The sequence below is a fragment of the Phaenicophaeus curvirostris genome, chromosome 2 (assembly GCF_032191515.1).
Source record: "Phaenicophaeus curvirostris isolate KB17595 chromosome 2, BPBGC_Pcur_1.0, whole genome shotgun sequence".
NCBI classification, from domain to species: Eukaryota; Metazoa; Chordata; class Aves; order Cuculiformes; family Cuculidae; genus Phaenicophaeus; species Phaenicophaeus curvirostris.
The window spans coordinates 13474304-13485393 of NC_091393.1; the positions used below are offsets into that span (position 1 = coordinate 13474304).

The window sequence follows — 11090 nt, forward strand, 5'->3', positions numbered from 1 at the left end:
GGTGAGTACCCTGCAAATACGATTGTTTGTCGCAGGTAGACAAATGAGGAAAAAAAATTCTTTGTAATTCAAACATATGAGCAAGCTAAGAGACATATGGAAGTTTTGTGTCAACAGAGTTAACAGAAATAAATTTGATTAAATGCTAACTGATAAAAGATGCACTACATTTTCAAATTAAAGGATTTCAGTTTCGTATTGCTGTTTAATGAGCTGTAACTAAGGCATTTTCCTGAACCAGAGGAGCGACGTGAACTTACAGGAGAATCATATTACTAATTATATTCTTTTGCCTTATCTTTCCTATTAAAAAAACCCAAAGAACAACTGTTTTCATCGTTCCCTGAAATGCAAATGTGTTACTATTATGTAGGGAAACATACTGCTCTACAAAGTAAACATGACAGTATTTTGTAAAACACTACTAGAAGAAATTATCATTTCTATATAAAAAAACACTGGAGTACTTAAAAAAAGAAAGTAATACACAGTAAATACAATAACTATATTTCATATTTTTATTTGAATGTATACACATACAACATTAATATTCAGTATTTTCATAAACAAGTATTTGACTGATGAAAGGATACTCCAATCCAAATTTTTATGTCTAACTATCATACCATAATCACTCAAAAGCAGACCATGACACCCCCTTATTAACAATCTAGTTTATTTCTCTAACCAGCTCACATCTATACAAACACACATATATACATAAACAAAAATACAAGCCAGTGAATATAATTTATCTTGATTTTACTGTGTTTGTAGACATCCTTTTGTTACTGACAAAATTTTAGGCTAGGTAATTGGACAGTGAGGTGGACCAAAAAGTTTTGCTGTAAAAACCATTAATTAGGCAGCTATCCATTTACAGTTTCTGCTTGTCTGCCTGATCAGATGGTCAAACTGCCTCACCAGTTGACCAGTTAATGCAACACCTATTTACCAGCCTCTTATAACTGAGGAGGTTGACCTGTTTGGTTATCATCTGCCCAATATGAGACATTCTCCTATTCAAACTCATAACAATCAAATTTTAATAAATCTTTGCTATTAATTATCTCACATTAGCACCTAATCCCTAAACACATATAAAAAGACAACTATGAAAGACAAACAAGTCTTGTATTCAGAATCAAATCTGCAGAGATATAGATTAAACTCCTTATATTAAAATGAACCCGTTGTACACATGCAGCTTCGAAAATCTGAGATTAAAATAATTCATAAATGTATATACCACAGATTCTATAAAAATTAAATGTGAATAAAAGTGAGATAAAAACCTTATGGTTTATGAACAATTAAAATTATACGATAAGATAATGTAATAGAATGTACCTAGATGTGGTTTGAAGATACATGAATTAAAATCAGACTTCCATATACTGGAAATTTACACCCTTCCAAACAAAACAGTGTCTTTCTCATCCTAAAAATAGTCTAGAAATTTACAGTTTTGAAAGATCTTCCATAGTATCTACTAAAACTTCATGACAAAAACAAAGTTTTCAACTCCTGGATAGTTCTGCCTTGACAGCATTCATGTTCCAAAAGGGCATTAAAGAGTAAATATTTAATATTGTATTTTTGTGGATCTCTTACTATATTTTAAAAAAATAAGGAGAAATCAAAGAATTATGGTTAAAATATTGCTCAGACAGTATACATTAATTGCACACAGAACAAATGTAAAGTATATAAGCAACAGATCCATAAATAACAAACAAGACTTTGTTCCAGAGCAGTGCTCATGTATTGCTAATTAGACTCTGGAAACATTCAAACTTATAATAGTTCATCATTAAAGATAAAAGCGTATCTTCAGCTCTCAAACCTATCAAACTTTTAAAAAGGAAGAGAAATTTTTAATCCCTTGGGCTTGCTTAATGGCATAGATGAAATAAAACCTACACTCTTCAGGGATTCCATGGTAAAAGCAGTCGGAAAATTAGATTGTAAAAAACATACAATCATAAACAAGAAAATAATGGACCCTGGTTCACTGTTAAGCAGCTGCATCGTCTATCCATATCCCTCTTCCACAAGCCTGATTTCTGCTCTCTTCCCATGTTCCTCAGGACGCAGAGCAAGAAAAGCAATGCTGTGGCCGTAGCCAGGAAGGATGCGTGGATGTGTCAACCTGGTTGCTGCAAAATTAATATATGATGTCAATGCTCTGCTTGCCTCAAGCATACTAATTTGGTCTCTCCTGCACTCAGCCACATATTTTAAAGCTTATTGGGAGGTATCTTTGACCTTCCACTTCTTTCCAAGTGATTTCAAACTGGCTATCAGCTTCAGAAGTTACTAGTAGAGGAAAAATTTGATAAGCAAAATAAACAGCGCACTCCTATGAGCCTTGTTACCCCAGGAAGCCAGGATAAAAATCTTTACTTATGAATAATTTGTTTAGAATTCATTTATCGGAATATATTACACTTTGCTTTAATAACTGTTACCCAAAACTTGTGAGTTTAAGATCTTCCTGGGTTACACAATTCACTACACCCTGCAACTACAAAAACTGCACCTTAGTTTCTGTTTCATTAGCTTAAAGCTTTAATTCCAAGTAGCAGCTCTCTTCCACAAGTGACTGGCATATTTGGTAATAGAGGACTAAGGCAAATACTTATTACAGTTATTCTCAAACTGTGAGGTATTAAAAATAAAACAGTATTTTAACCTTTGAATTCACATCAACCTGGCCCTCTGCCCATTTAGAGCAACCTGACTTTCACTCTTAACTCATCAATATCAATTGAAAAGTTCCACTTTTATACAGACAGCATTAGTACCCCTTTTCTTTTCTTACTGTCATGTTGCTTCCTTTGTTAATCTGGAGGTTGTCATTTATCTCTCCTCTTATTTATGCTGCACTACTTCTCCTGTCTTCAAGTCTTGGGATTTGATACACACTATCCCAATTCTTTGTTCTGTAAACCTCGTCTCAAGCTCTTGCTCTGCTCTGACCCCTTCATAATCTTGTTTATGCTCCTCTGCACTTTTCTAAACCTGATGTTGTCTGCTAGGACCATCAGATAGTTTCAGTGCTGCTGGATTTAGATTACAGTATTTCGACACCTTGCTGCAGAGCTTTGGCCGAAAAACATTGTGACAAGACAGTGTGACGCTCAGAAGAGGCAGGTCTATTTGGAACACATTTGCATGCACCAAAAAAGTTTATAAAACCCAAGCTAAAATGCAAAAGGGATGAACAATATTTTATTTTGTTAACAAAATATTCAGAAAAGGTGAAAATTAAACTAAGGTATTTCAATATCTGGGAAAGAATTACTGTAATACAGCATCTGTATGCTGCGCAGAGGATGGAGATGGAGAAACAAATAACCTGCACACAGCTTACTAAATAGTCTGAAAATCAGAACACTTTTGTGAATTCTGCTGGAAAAGCCAAAAATGCCAGCAGCAGATATCATGGGACTCACTAAAAGAAATGTGCAAATTACCAGCTTCAAAACAGCTTCTTTGAATTTGTGGAGTAAAGAGATGAGTTCTCCAGGATGGGTACTACATGAATTCCCAGTCATCTTTGCTGACCATGAAGCTTTTATGCAAAATGTGGAATATGAAGGTGCAATTTTTTTCTGCTCTTACATTGAAAATATTTTTTTTAGCTTTACTTCATCATGGCTGCCTAAGTGTCGGTCTCCGATTCACTAATCAGCAGGGTCCCTCTGGCTCCATATATGCTTTTATCCAACCAAATACCAGTTCCCAAGTGAAAGAGGCAGTAATCAGTGCAGCTGCTTGCTTCTGTCACAAGCTAAACCAAGCCAGGTCAGCTGTTACTGCCACATCAGCAAGGAGAAAGAGATGAGAGATCACAGAAGTGCTGTGAAGGAGAGACCCTTGCAGCAGCCTTTCTGTTCCCCTTCTCCCTTACTGGTTCTTCACACCGCCAAGCTTTTTGGCAGAAATATTTCCCAGAATATTTCCTAGGTGTTTACCCTCTTTGTCCCTGTATCAGGGAAGGCTGTTACTGTTTAAGTAAAGACAAACTCAGACCAGACTCAGAGCACCTGCAGAGACTGGACTACCCTTAAATAGTCCCTTAAGCACGTTCTCTGATTGACTGACAGACATAAACCTTTCCCCTTCTCTTCTTGTCAAGTATAAACAGTATCTAGCACAACTTGCTGCTACTTCTGTAGTTGCTTTCTTATCCAATTACAAGTTATGAAAGCATTAAAGAACATATTTTTTGTTTAATTAATATTTTTCTAGTATAAGTTCCATAACTAATGCTTTATTGAATGCCAGATAGATAAAAGCTACCAAATCTCCCATCCGTAAACACAGTTTATTTTACAAAGAATGCTCTTATGCAGTTCTTCCACAACTTACCTCTAGTAAACTCATGTTGCATTTTATACCATTTATCTCTAAATCTTTAATTATTTTTTTCTTTTAACTTCATTATAAAGCATTGTATGTTACTGAGATAAACTGCTACCCAGGTAGCAGTTCCTCTCAACCTTCACTTTCAAACACAGCATGCCATGTTACTAATTCTACAGCTACAATAATACTGTCTCCCAATCTTTGATTTGAAACTTATTTCACTTTTTTTCTGTAAGTTTCACAGAATAAAGACTTATCTTTCCTTTCGCATTTTCAGCACCTTACATTCTCTTCAGTTGGATAATATATATAAAACAATGACACCTGGTTGATGGGGCAGAATACATATAACACACCCTGCTGTCAGTTTGTGGTTTGGTTGTTTGTTTTTTTTTTTTAAGAAAAGCAAAAAAATGCACAAACCAACAAAATAAAATCCCCAACCTGGGATTTTGTTTAATCCCAGTTAAACAAAAGGTGTTCAGAACAGCTGCCACTCAGAAAACTCTAACATTACTGCTTACCATTTTTTTAATACTACTGTAAACATTCTGTTGAGTATCAAGAAGCAGCTCTAGATATAACGTCTTCCCTGTCTGAGAGATTAAAATTTATATTACTCTTGATTCCTCTTTCTTAACTACTCTTGGTCAGAAGCCTAGAGGAGTGAAGAACTGCCTATCTGCGTGCTGATACTGAGTTGCCAAGCTATGTTACTGGATGAGGTAACAAGTGTGAGTTTACTCAGAGTAGATGAATTATAAATTCAAATTTTTAATCTAAGGACTGGATAGAGGAAGCCACAGGATAAATTACAGAAAAAAATATATTTTTTAGGTTTTTAAACTAAAGAGTGAGCTCGTCATCCTCAGAGAAATTTAGGGATGTAAATTAATGTCTCATTTAAGATTTACAGACAGTCCCTGAATATGAAAATGGATTTCAGATGGTTTATTTCCCAGTCCTTCACTGTTCTCTCCTCTACCCATAGTGTGTGAGTTACTCTGAATTCCACCACAGGAGTTGAGCACTAAAATTTAGGCATGGAATACTCAGCAGACTTTGCAACTGGCTGTAGATAACAGGTTCTACAGAGCTTACTTTTCATTTAATACAAAATATTTCATACAAAAATATTTCCTAGAGATGCATGATAAATTTAAGCTATGGCAAAAGGTTCATTAGTAAACAGGCAAAAGAACACAGAAACCCTAATCTCATTATTAAAATACGTACACACATTTTAAGCAATGGTTGAGGACTACTACCAAAAAACCCCTGGGACATATAGCCACCTTCAAAAACTAGAGGATGTAGGAGGTAATTTTCCCTCCAGACAGAAAAAAAAAAGCACCATCCTGTTAAAAGCAACAACTTTTTTTTTTTTTTTTTAAATGAAGAGAAAGACAGTCCTTACAGCAGGAATTGCCCTAAACCTTCATCTGGAAGCGACCAGAGCTGGGGTAAGTAATGATCTGATGGATCCCTTAGAATAACCACCTACTATGAGAACAAAAAAAAATAGAACAATTTGAGGTTCTTTTGTTCAGTAACATGGCTAGAATAACAGAAAAGAAGGCCTAAACAGAATTCAAATGCTTCTACACAGGCATGACAAGTTAATGGCTTTTATGTTGCTGTTCCAGACAGTCTCAGCTACAAATAACACAGAGATGCCAAAGAAGCAAAATGACAGTTCTAATATGATGCTATGGAAAGTTAACAGATCTTTGACAGAAAGCATTCACTAGAGAGAAACTAGGGGCAAAGGCAAGACACAAACAACTCTCGATATGTATTTCCTACCATATTCAACAAACACAAGAATTTCCTGTATGCTTGTGTTAAGGGCTCCCATATATTTAATTTGTAAATCAAGAGAAGTGCGAAGGTCTCTTCCATCCCTTTTTCCTCCTCCTAGCAGAAATAATCTGCAATACCCTAAGTGCTAGTTAATTACTGGGTTAGAAACAGGTAATGACAGTATTTGTTACTAGGAAAACAGATACTTCTTACAAAGCAGCATTACAGGAAGGTTGGAAACAACAAATAAAACTTTTTTGTCCTAATGTTAAAAAAGAATCCTGTTAACTTCATTCTACAATAATTGTAGCTTTGGTGCATGATGTATATCAACTGAGGCTGGCTGAGGAGGAAAGGCAAAGAAAAGTCTGAGAGGCAGATAAAATTCTTTCATTCATTCCTGTCTAGTTAGTCCATTTACCGAAGTAAATGCAAGTCAGTCAGTTTGGTGATTGCTTTAGATGGTAGTGATTTACAAGACAATGGATTTTGATTACCATTTGACTTAAATAGCTCTACATAGGCCAACAGATTGCTGAGAAAATTTAATTCAACAATCAAGAGATTCAAACATTGACTCTTACTAGACCATGAAATCCTGGCAATGCATCTTAATATTCATACGAATGAACTCCTCTTCCACAATACAAGCAAAAGTCTTTTGCCAGTGCAAATGCACCATGTTTCAACAGCCATGATATTCCCCTTGGACACAAATAACTTAGGAAAACTGAAGCCCACTATACTTTACTCCTGTAAAGTAATGAGTGAAGTACTATCCTGGCAGTTGCTGACAAAAGATACTGCAAACTATATATGGCCAGGGGAATTTATTGTCACCCACAACTAGTAGCAGCATGTATTAAATACATATTGTTGAACATCTTAAAACCATCAGAGTAAGTTTATGATAACTCTCTTCCAGGCAATTTCAGTCTTTGATGAATCATACAAACTGTATCCTAGATAAGAAAAGACTCAGAACTAAGGTTCTTATTAATATGTACTTTTTCAATTGCACAAGCACACTTTCATGCATTTCATTACATAATTGACAACATGATTCAAACATTTCTCTCTTTCTGCTTTTCACTGTGCTACCTTTTTACTTGCTATTTTCATGAAGAACTATGAATCTTTTCTCACACAAACATCCGCAAAAGACATTAAACTACTACTCAGAGCTCTTGCATGTGATTTTTTTTTGGCATGCTAAAGATACCAACAGCAGTATTTGAACATATGCAAAATTCTACATAAAGACTTATAGATGGAACATAGGAGAGCGAAAAATGAAAATAGGCAGTAAAGTCACAAACAGGATAAGGAAAGTTCCTAGAGGTTATGCTCATGTCTCAATATCCATGCAGATACTGACAATGCAAAATAACTACAAAACAACTACCTTATTGGTAAAGTAGCCAATTTCCAAATGGGACAAAGGTTAAAAAAAAAAAGGAGAGGAAATAGCATAAGTCTTTCCACTTTGATTGAATGAAGCAAGCAATTCAGGATTCTGGACAGTATCATCTTAAACACAGTATGAGAAGCAGCAAACAAACAGTTCACTGAAATATATCTCTCTTCCTTCTGGGCCTTGTTTGAAAGCAATAATGAGTGAGGTGGGGCAGATGGATGAGGCATTTGTTGAATGGGAACAATGCAACAGAAAGCAGTATGTTCTGAGTGCGCTACACAGCTTGACTTTACTGAAGGCAACATGCCATTGCCTTCCATTTTAGTGTTTTGATTAACTCCTTAAAACAAGATCTCTGTACAGATCCCAGGGCGAAGGCCAGGATCTTTTGGCACATAATTGATGCACCAGCCATGCTCCAAATTACAGTATTAGCTGCATCTAGAAGAACAACCATTGTTGACCTTCTGTCAACAATGCTGATAAACTAGTGACATCAGTAGGGATCACATCACATAAATGTTATGTAATGCAATACCCTATAACTGTATTTGGCCATGACAGCTCTAAATACAGCTGAACTGCACTGAAAGCCAGATTTGAAAGTATTTTTCTTCTGTCTCCAAAGTAACAAATGAGACTCTGAATTCCTTAACAATAATTGCTTTGAAGCTTTACACAGCTTTATATACAAGAGCTGTAAATAAGACAAGTATGAAGTATCTTAATTTCTTTTCTAGGGATGTAACTTCTAAAGCTAATTCCATTACTATGAAACAACAGCTCAAGTTCACCACGGAGGCCTCTAGGCTGGCTCCAGGACAATGCCCATGCAGAAGGAATTTAGTGTCTTCTCTGAAGTGCCCTACTGCAACGAGCTATGCAAAACCCTTACCAGAAACATAGTACACACACAATATTATGAACAACAAAGAGAGCTGGGCACCCCCAGTGCCTCAGACTGTTGTATTTTTATAATTTAAGAGAAATTATCCCAAATGTGATTCCAACACACTCTAGACAACAGGGACAAAACTCAACAGAACAGGCACATCTCAATGACAGCAAGTGAGTGACCCATCTAGGAGCAGGAGAGATGCACGTTTGCTGTGTCCCTGCAGCAGTGGCTGGAGACAATTAATGTCAAATCCCAAATGGGTAGATTAGGGAAAAAAAATGTTCATCTGCTTCCTTTCTTAAGGAGACAAAACCCTACTCCTTCGGAGTTGCAATTACATGCCATATGAAGTTTCCCACGGGAAATGTTTTCTCAGGTAGTACAGAACAGTCCATTTGAAAAGCAGAGCCAGTAGCTCCACAAACTTAATATAGTATCACAGAGTTTTCTTATAATACAATTGTGTCTGCTTGAAAGCAAAGAACCTCCATAAACAAGGCAGTGGTTCTGCTGACAGTGAAGTGACTCAACATGAATGAACAATTTGCACACTGAAAGGCAATACACCACCAACACAATCTTACTAACCTGCAAAAGTCTCAGAGCTAAGGACTCGAAAACTGGTGACAAGGAAATTGATTGCTCCATAGATCAGCAGCAACTATCAGAGATATTGCAACATGCAAGCAACAGCTCATCTGTACCAGAATCAGACACAGGAGATCCTCACAAGTTTTTCTGCAGCTGCCATAACAAGACCATGCCAGCAGAAGGTGTAGGGGCAGGCCTTTGAGCAGATGATTTAACCTTAGAGCATCGATGATTCACTGACAGCAGCTGTGACTTGGCACTTCCTAGGTATTTCCAGAAGGCTCCTTCCAAAAGATTGTGTGTCTGACATCTGTGTGCAGCCTTCTGAGCTCCTCTCCAAACATGGAGGGAGAGGAGAAAAAATAAACAGGGGAATTCAACAGGCTTCTTTTATTTGTACTTCCTTCATTTAAATGGCTTTATATTTTAAGTAGCATTTTCTTATATTTTACCTCTCATATCTTAAATGATAGATTTTTTTTTTTCTTTCTGATGCTCATGTCAGTTTGTAGTTTCAGGTAAAAATTTCTATCCAAAGCACACAGCTTTAGGCAACTGAATCCAGGCAGAAAAGCACCGAGTGCATGTCTTTGCTGATCCCTACAGCTCCCAGTGCTTTATAATTAGAAACATCTCAAACAATCAGACTCAACAGTTACAGCAAGTAATTCTGCTGCTGTTTTTCTTCCTTTACAGCTGAAGGTTTTTGGTTGGTTTTTTTTTAAAGTTACTTAATTTGCTTTGCAAAATGCTGGGATTGCTTTTGAAGATGAGGAGTTACGCGTAATCCACAGCCATTTCTCTGTCACTTTTTGAAGTTGTTTCTCACAGCCCTTTGTCCTCCTTGACACCTCCTGGCAGTTTTATAGGTGAAGATGGCAAAGAAACAGTTGTGTCAAATACTATAGCTGCCTTAGTGGTTATCAGTACAAATGCTTTTTGACAGTTAGTAAGGTTAGACACAACAAAATTCCTACTGTATTTATACTGGAAAGAGCTAAGCAACCTCCTGGAACCAAAATTCATAGTTTGCCACTCTTTCCAGATGACAGCCTTGTAATTAATGGTAATTTTATTTTAAACCTATAATCTTGATATTTCAGTCAACACTTGAGTAAACAGCGATGATTAAAACTGAAGCATAGTGTCCCTGGGAGATATCTGGTCCACAGCACATGAAGAATTAGTTATATAATATCCACTACTAGTTCTGAATTCTATATATTTATTTCCAGATTCAATTCTAATTTAAAGAAAACCAAACCTCTAAAAAGGATATTTTCATAAATCTTTATAGACATTGCAATTACTACACAAAACACTTCCCCTTTTCCCTAGAAATCAGGAACCTGTCACAAATATCCCTTAATAACTGGTTTATACATTTTTTAAACTCTTTGAATCTGATTGATTGAAATAATGGCTGCCAATAGGAAGAATTGTTAATTCAGTATTTTGGTGAAAGCAAGATATAAAACAACTCATAAAAAGCTATCTGTTTCAATGAAGCTATTCAGAGAAAAGACGCCACTTGCAAATTATGTGGACATATTCCAGCCTTCCTGAATTATTTGTAAAAGCACTCTGCAGATGTGAAATATCCTTGATCCATCAGCATACTTTCTCTCATTGAAGGTGTAACGCCTCTCACTTAAGCACGGCCAGGTTCCTCCAATCAACAAGGAATCCCTCTCTGGATGACCTCTTGGTTTCTCTCCTATAATTAGCATTATTTACTAACTTCTTATTTGGATAGAGGAGGGGAACAGGTGGAAACATTGGACATCATCAACTATGAAGTCCTTCATGAATGCCTCCTCAAGTTTTCTTTGTCCTACATGCTGTAATCACACACACAAAAAATAAATCGAGTCACTCCTGCGTGGTTCTATTTCTGATGCCACGTAAATGGTATGCACACTCACATCATTTCAAAACACTGGCCAGGGACACCTCTAATTAAAAATGAAGTATCATACCAAGGCAACATTGAAATAGAAAACAGCA

The 11090-nt window shown here is 36.3% G+C and overlaps 1 protein-coding gene across 1 annotated transcript in view; it reads right to left on the minus strand.

Moving 5' to 3' along the window:
• Positions 1-11090, minus strand: part of MEI4 (meiotic double-stranded break formation protein 4) — a 69511-nt gene that overhangs the window by 36350 nt on the left and 22071 nt on the right. The window lies entirely within an intron of this gene.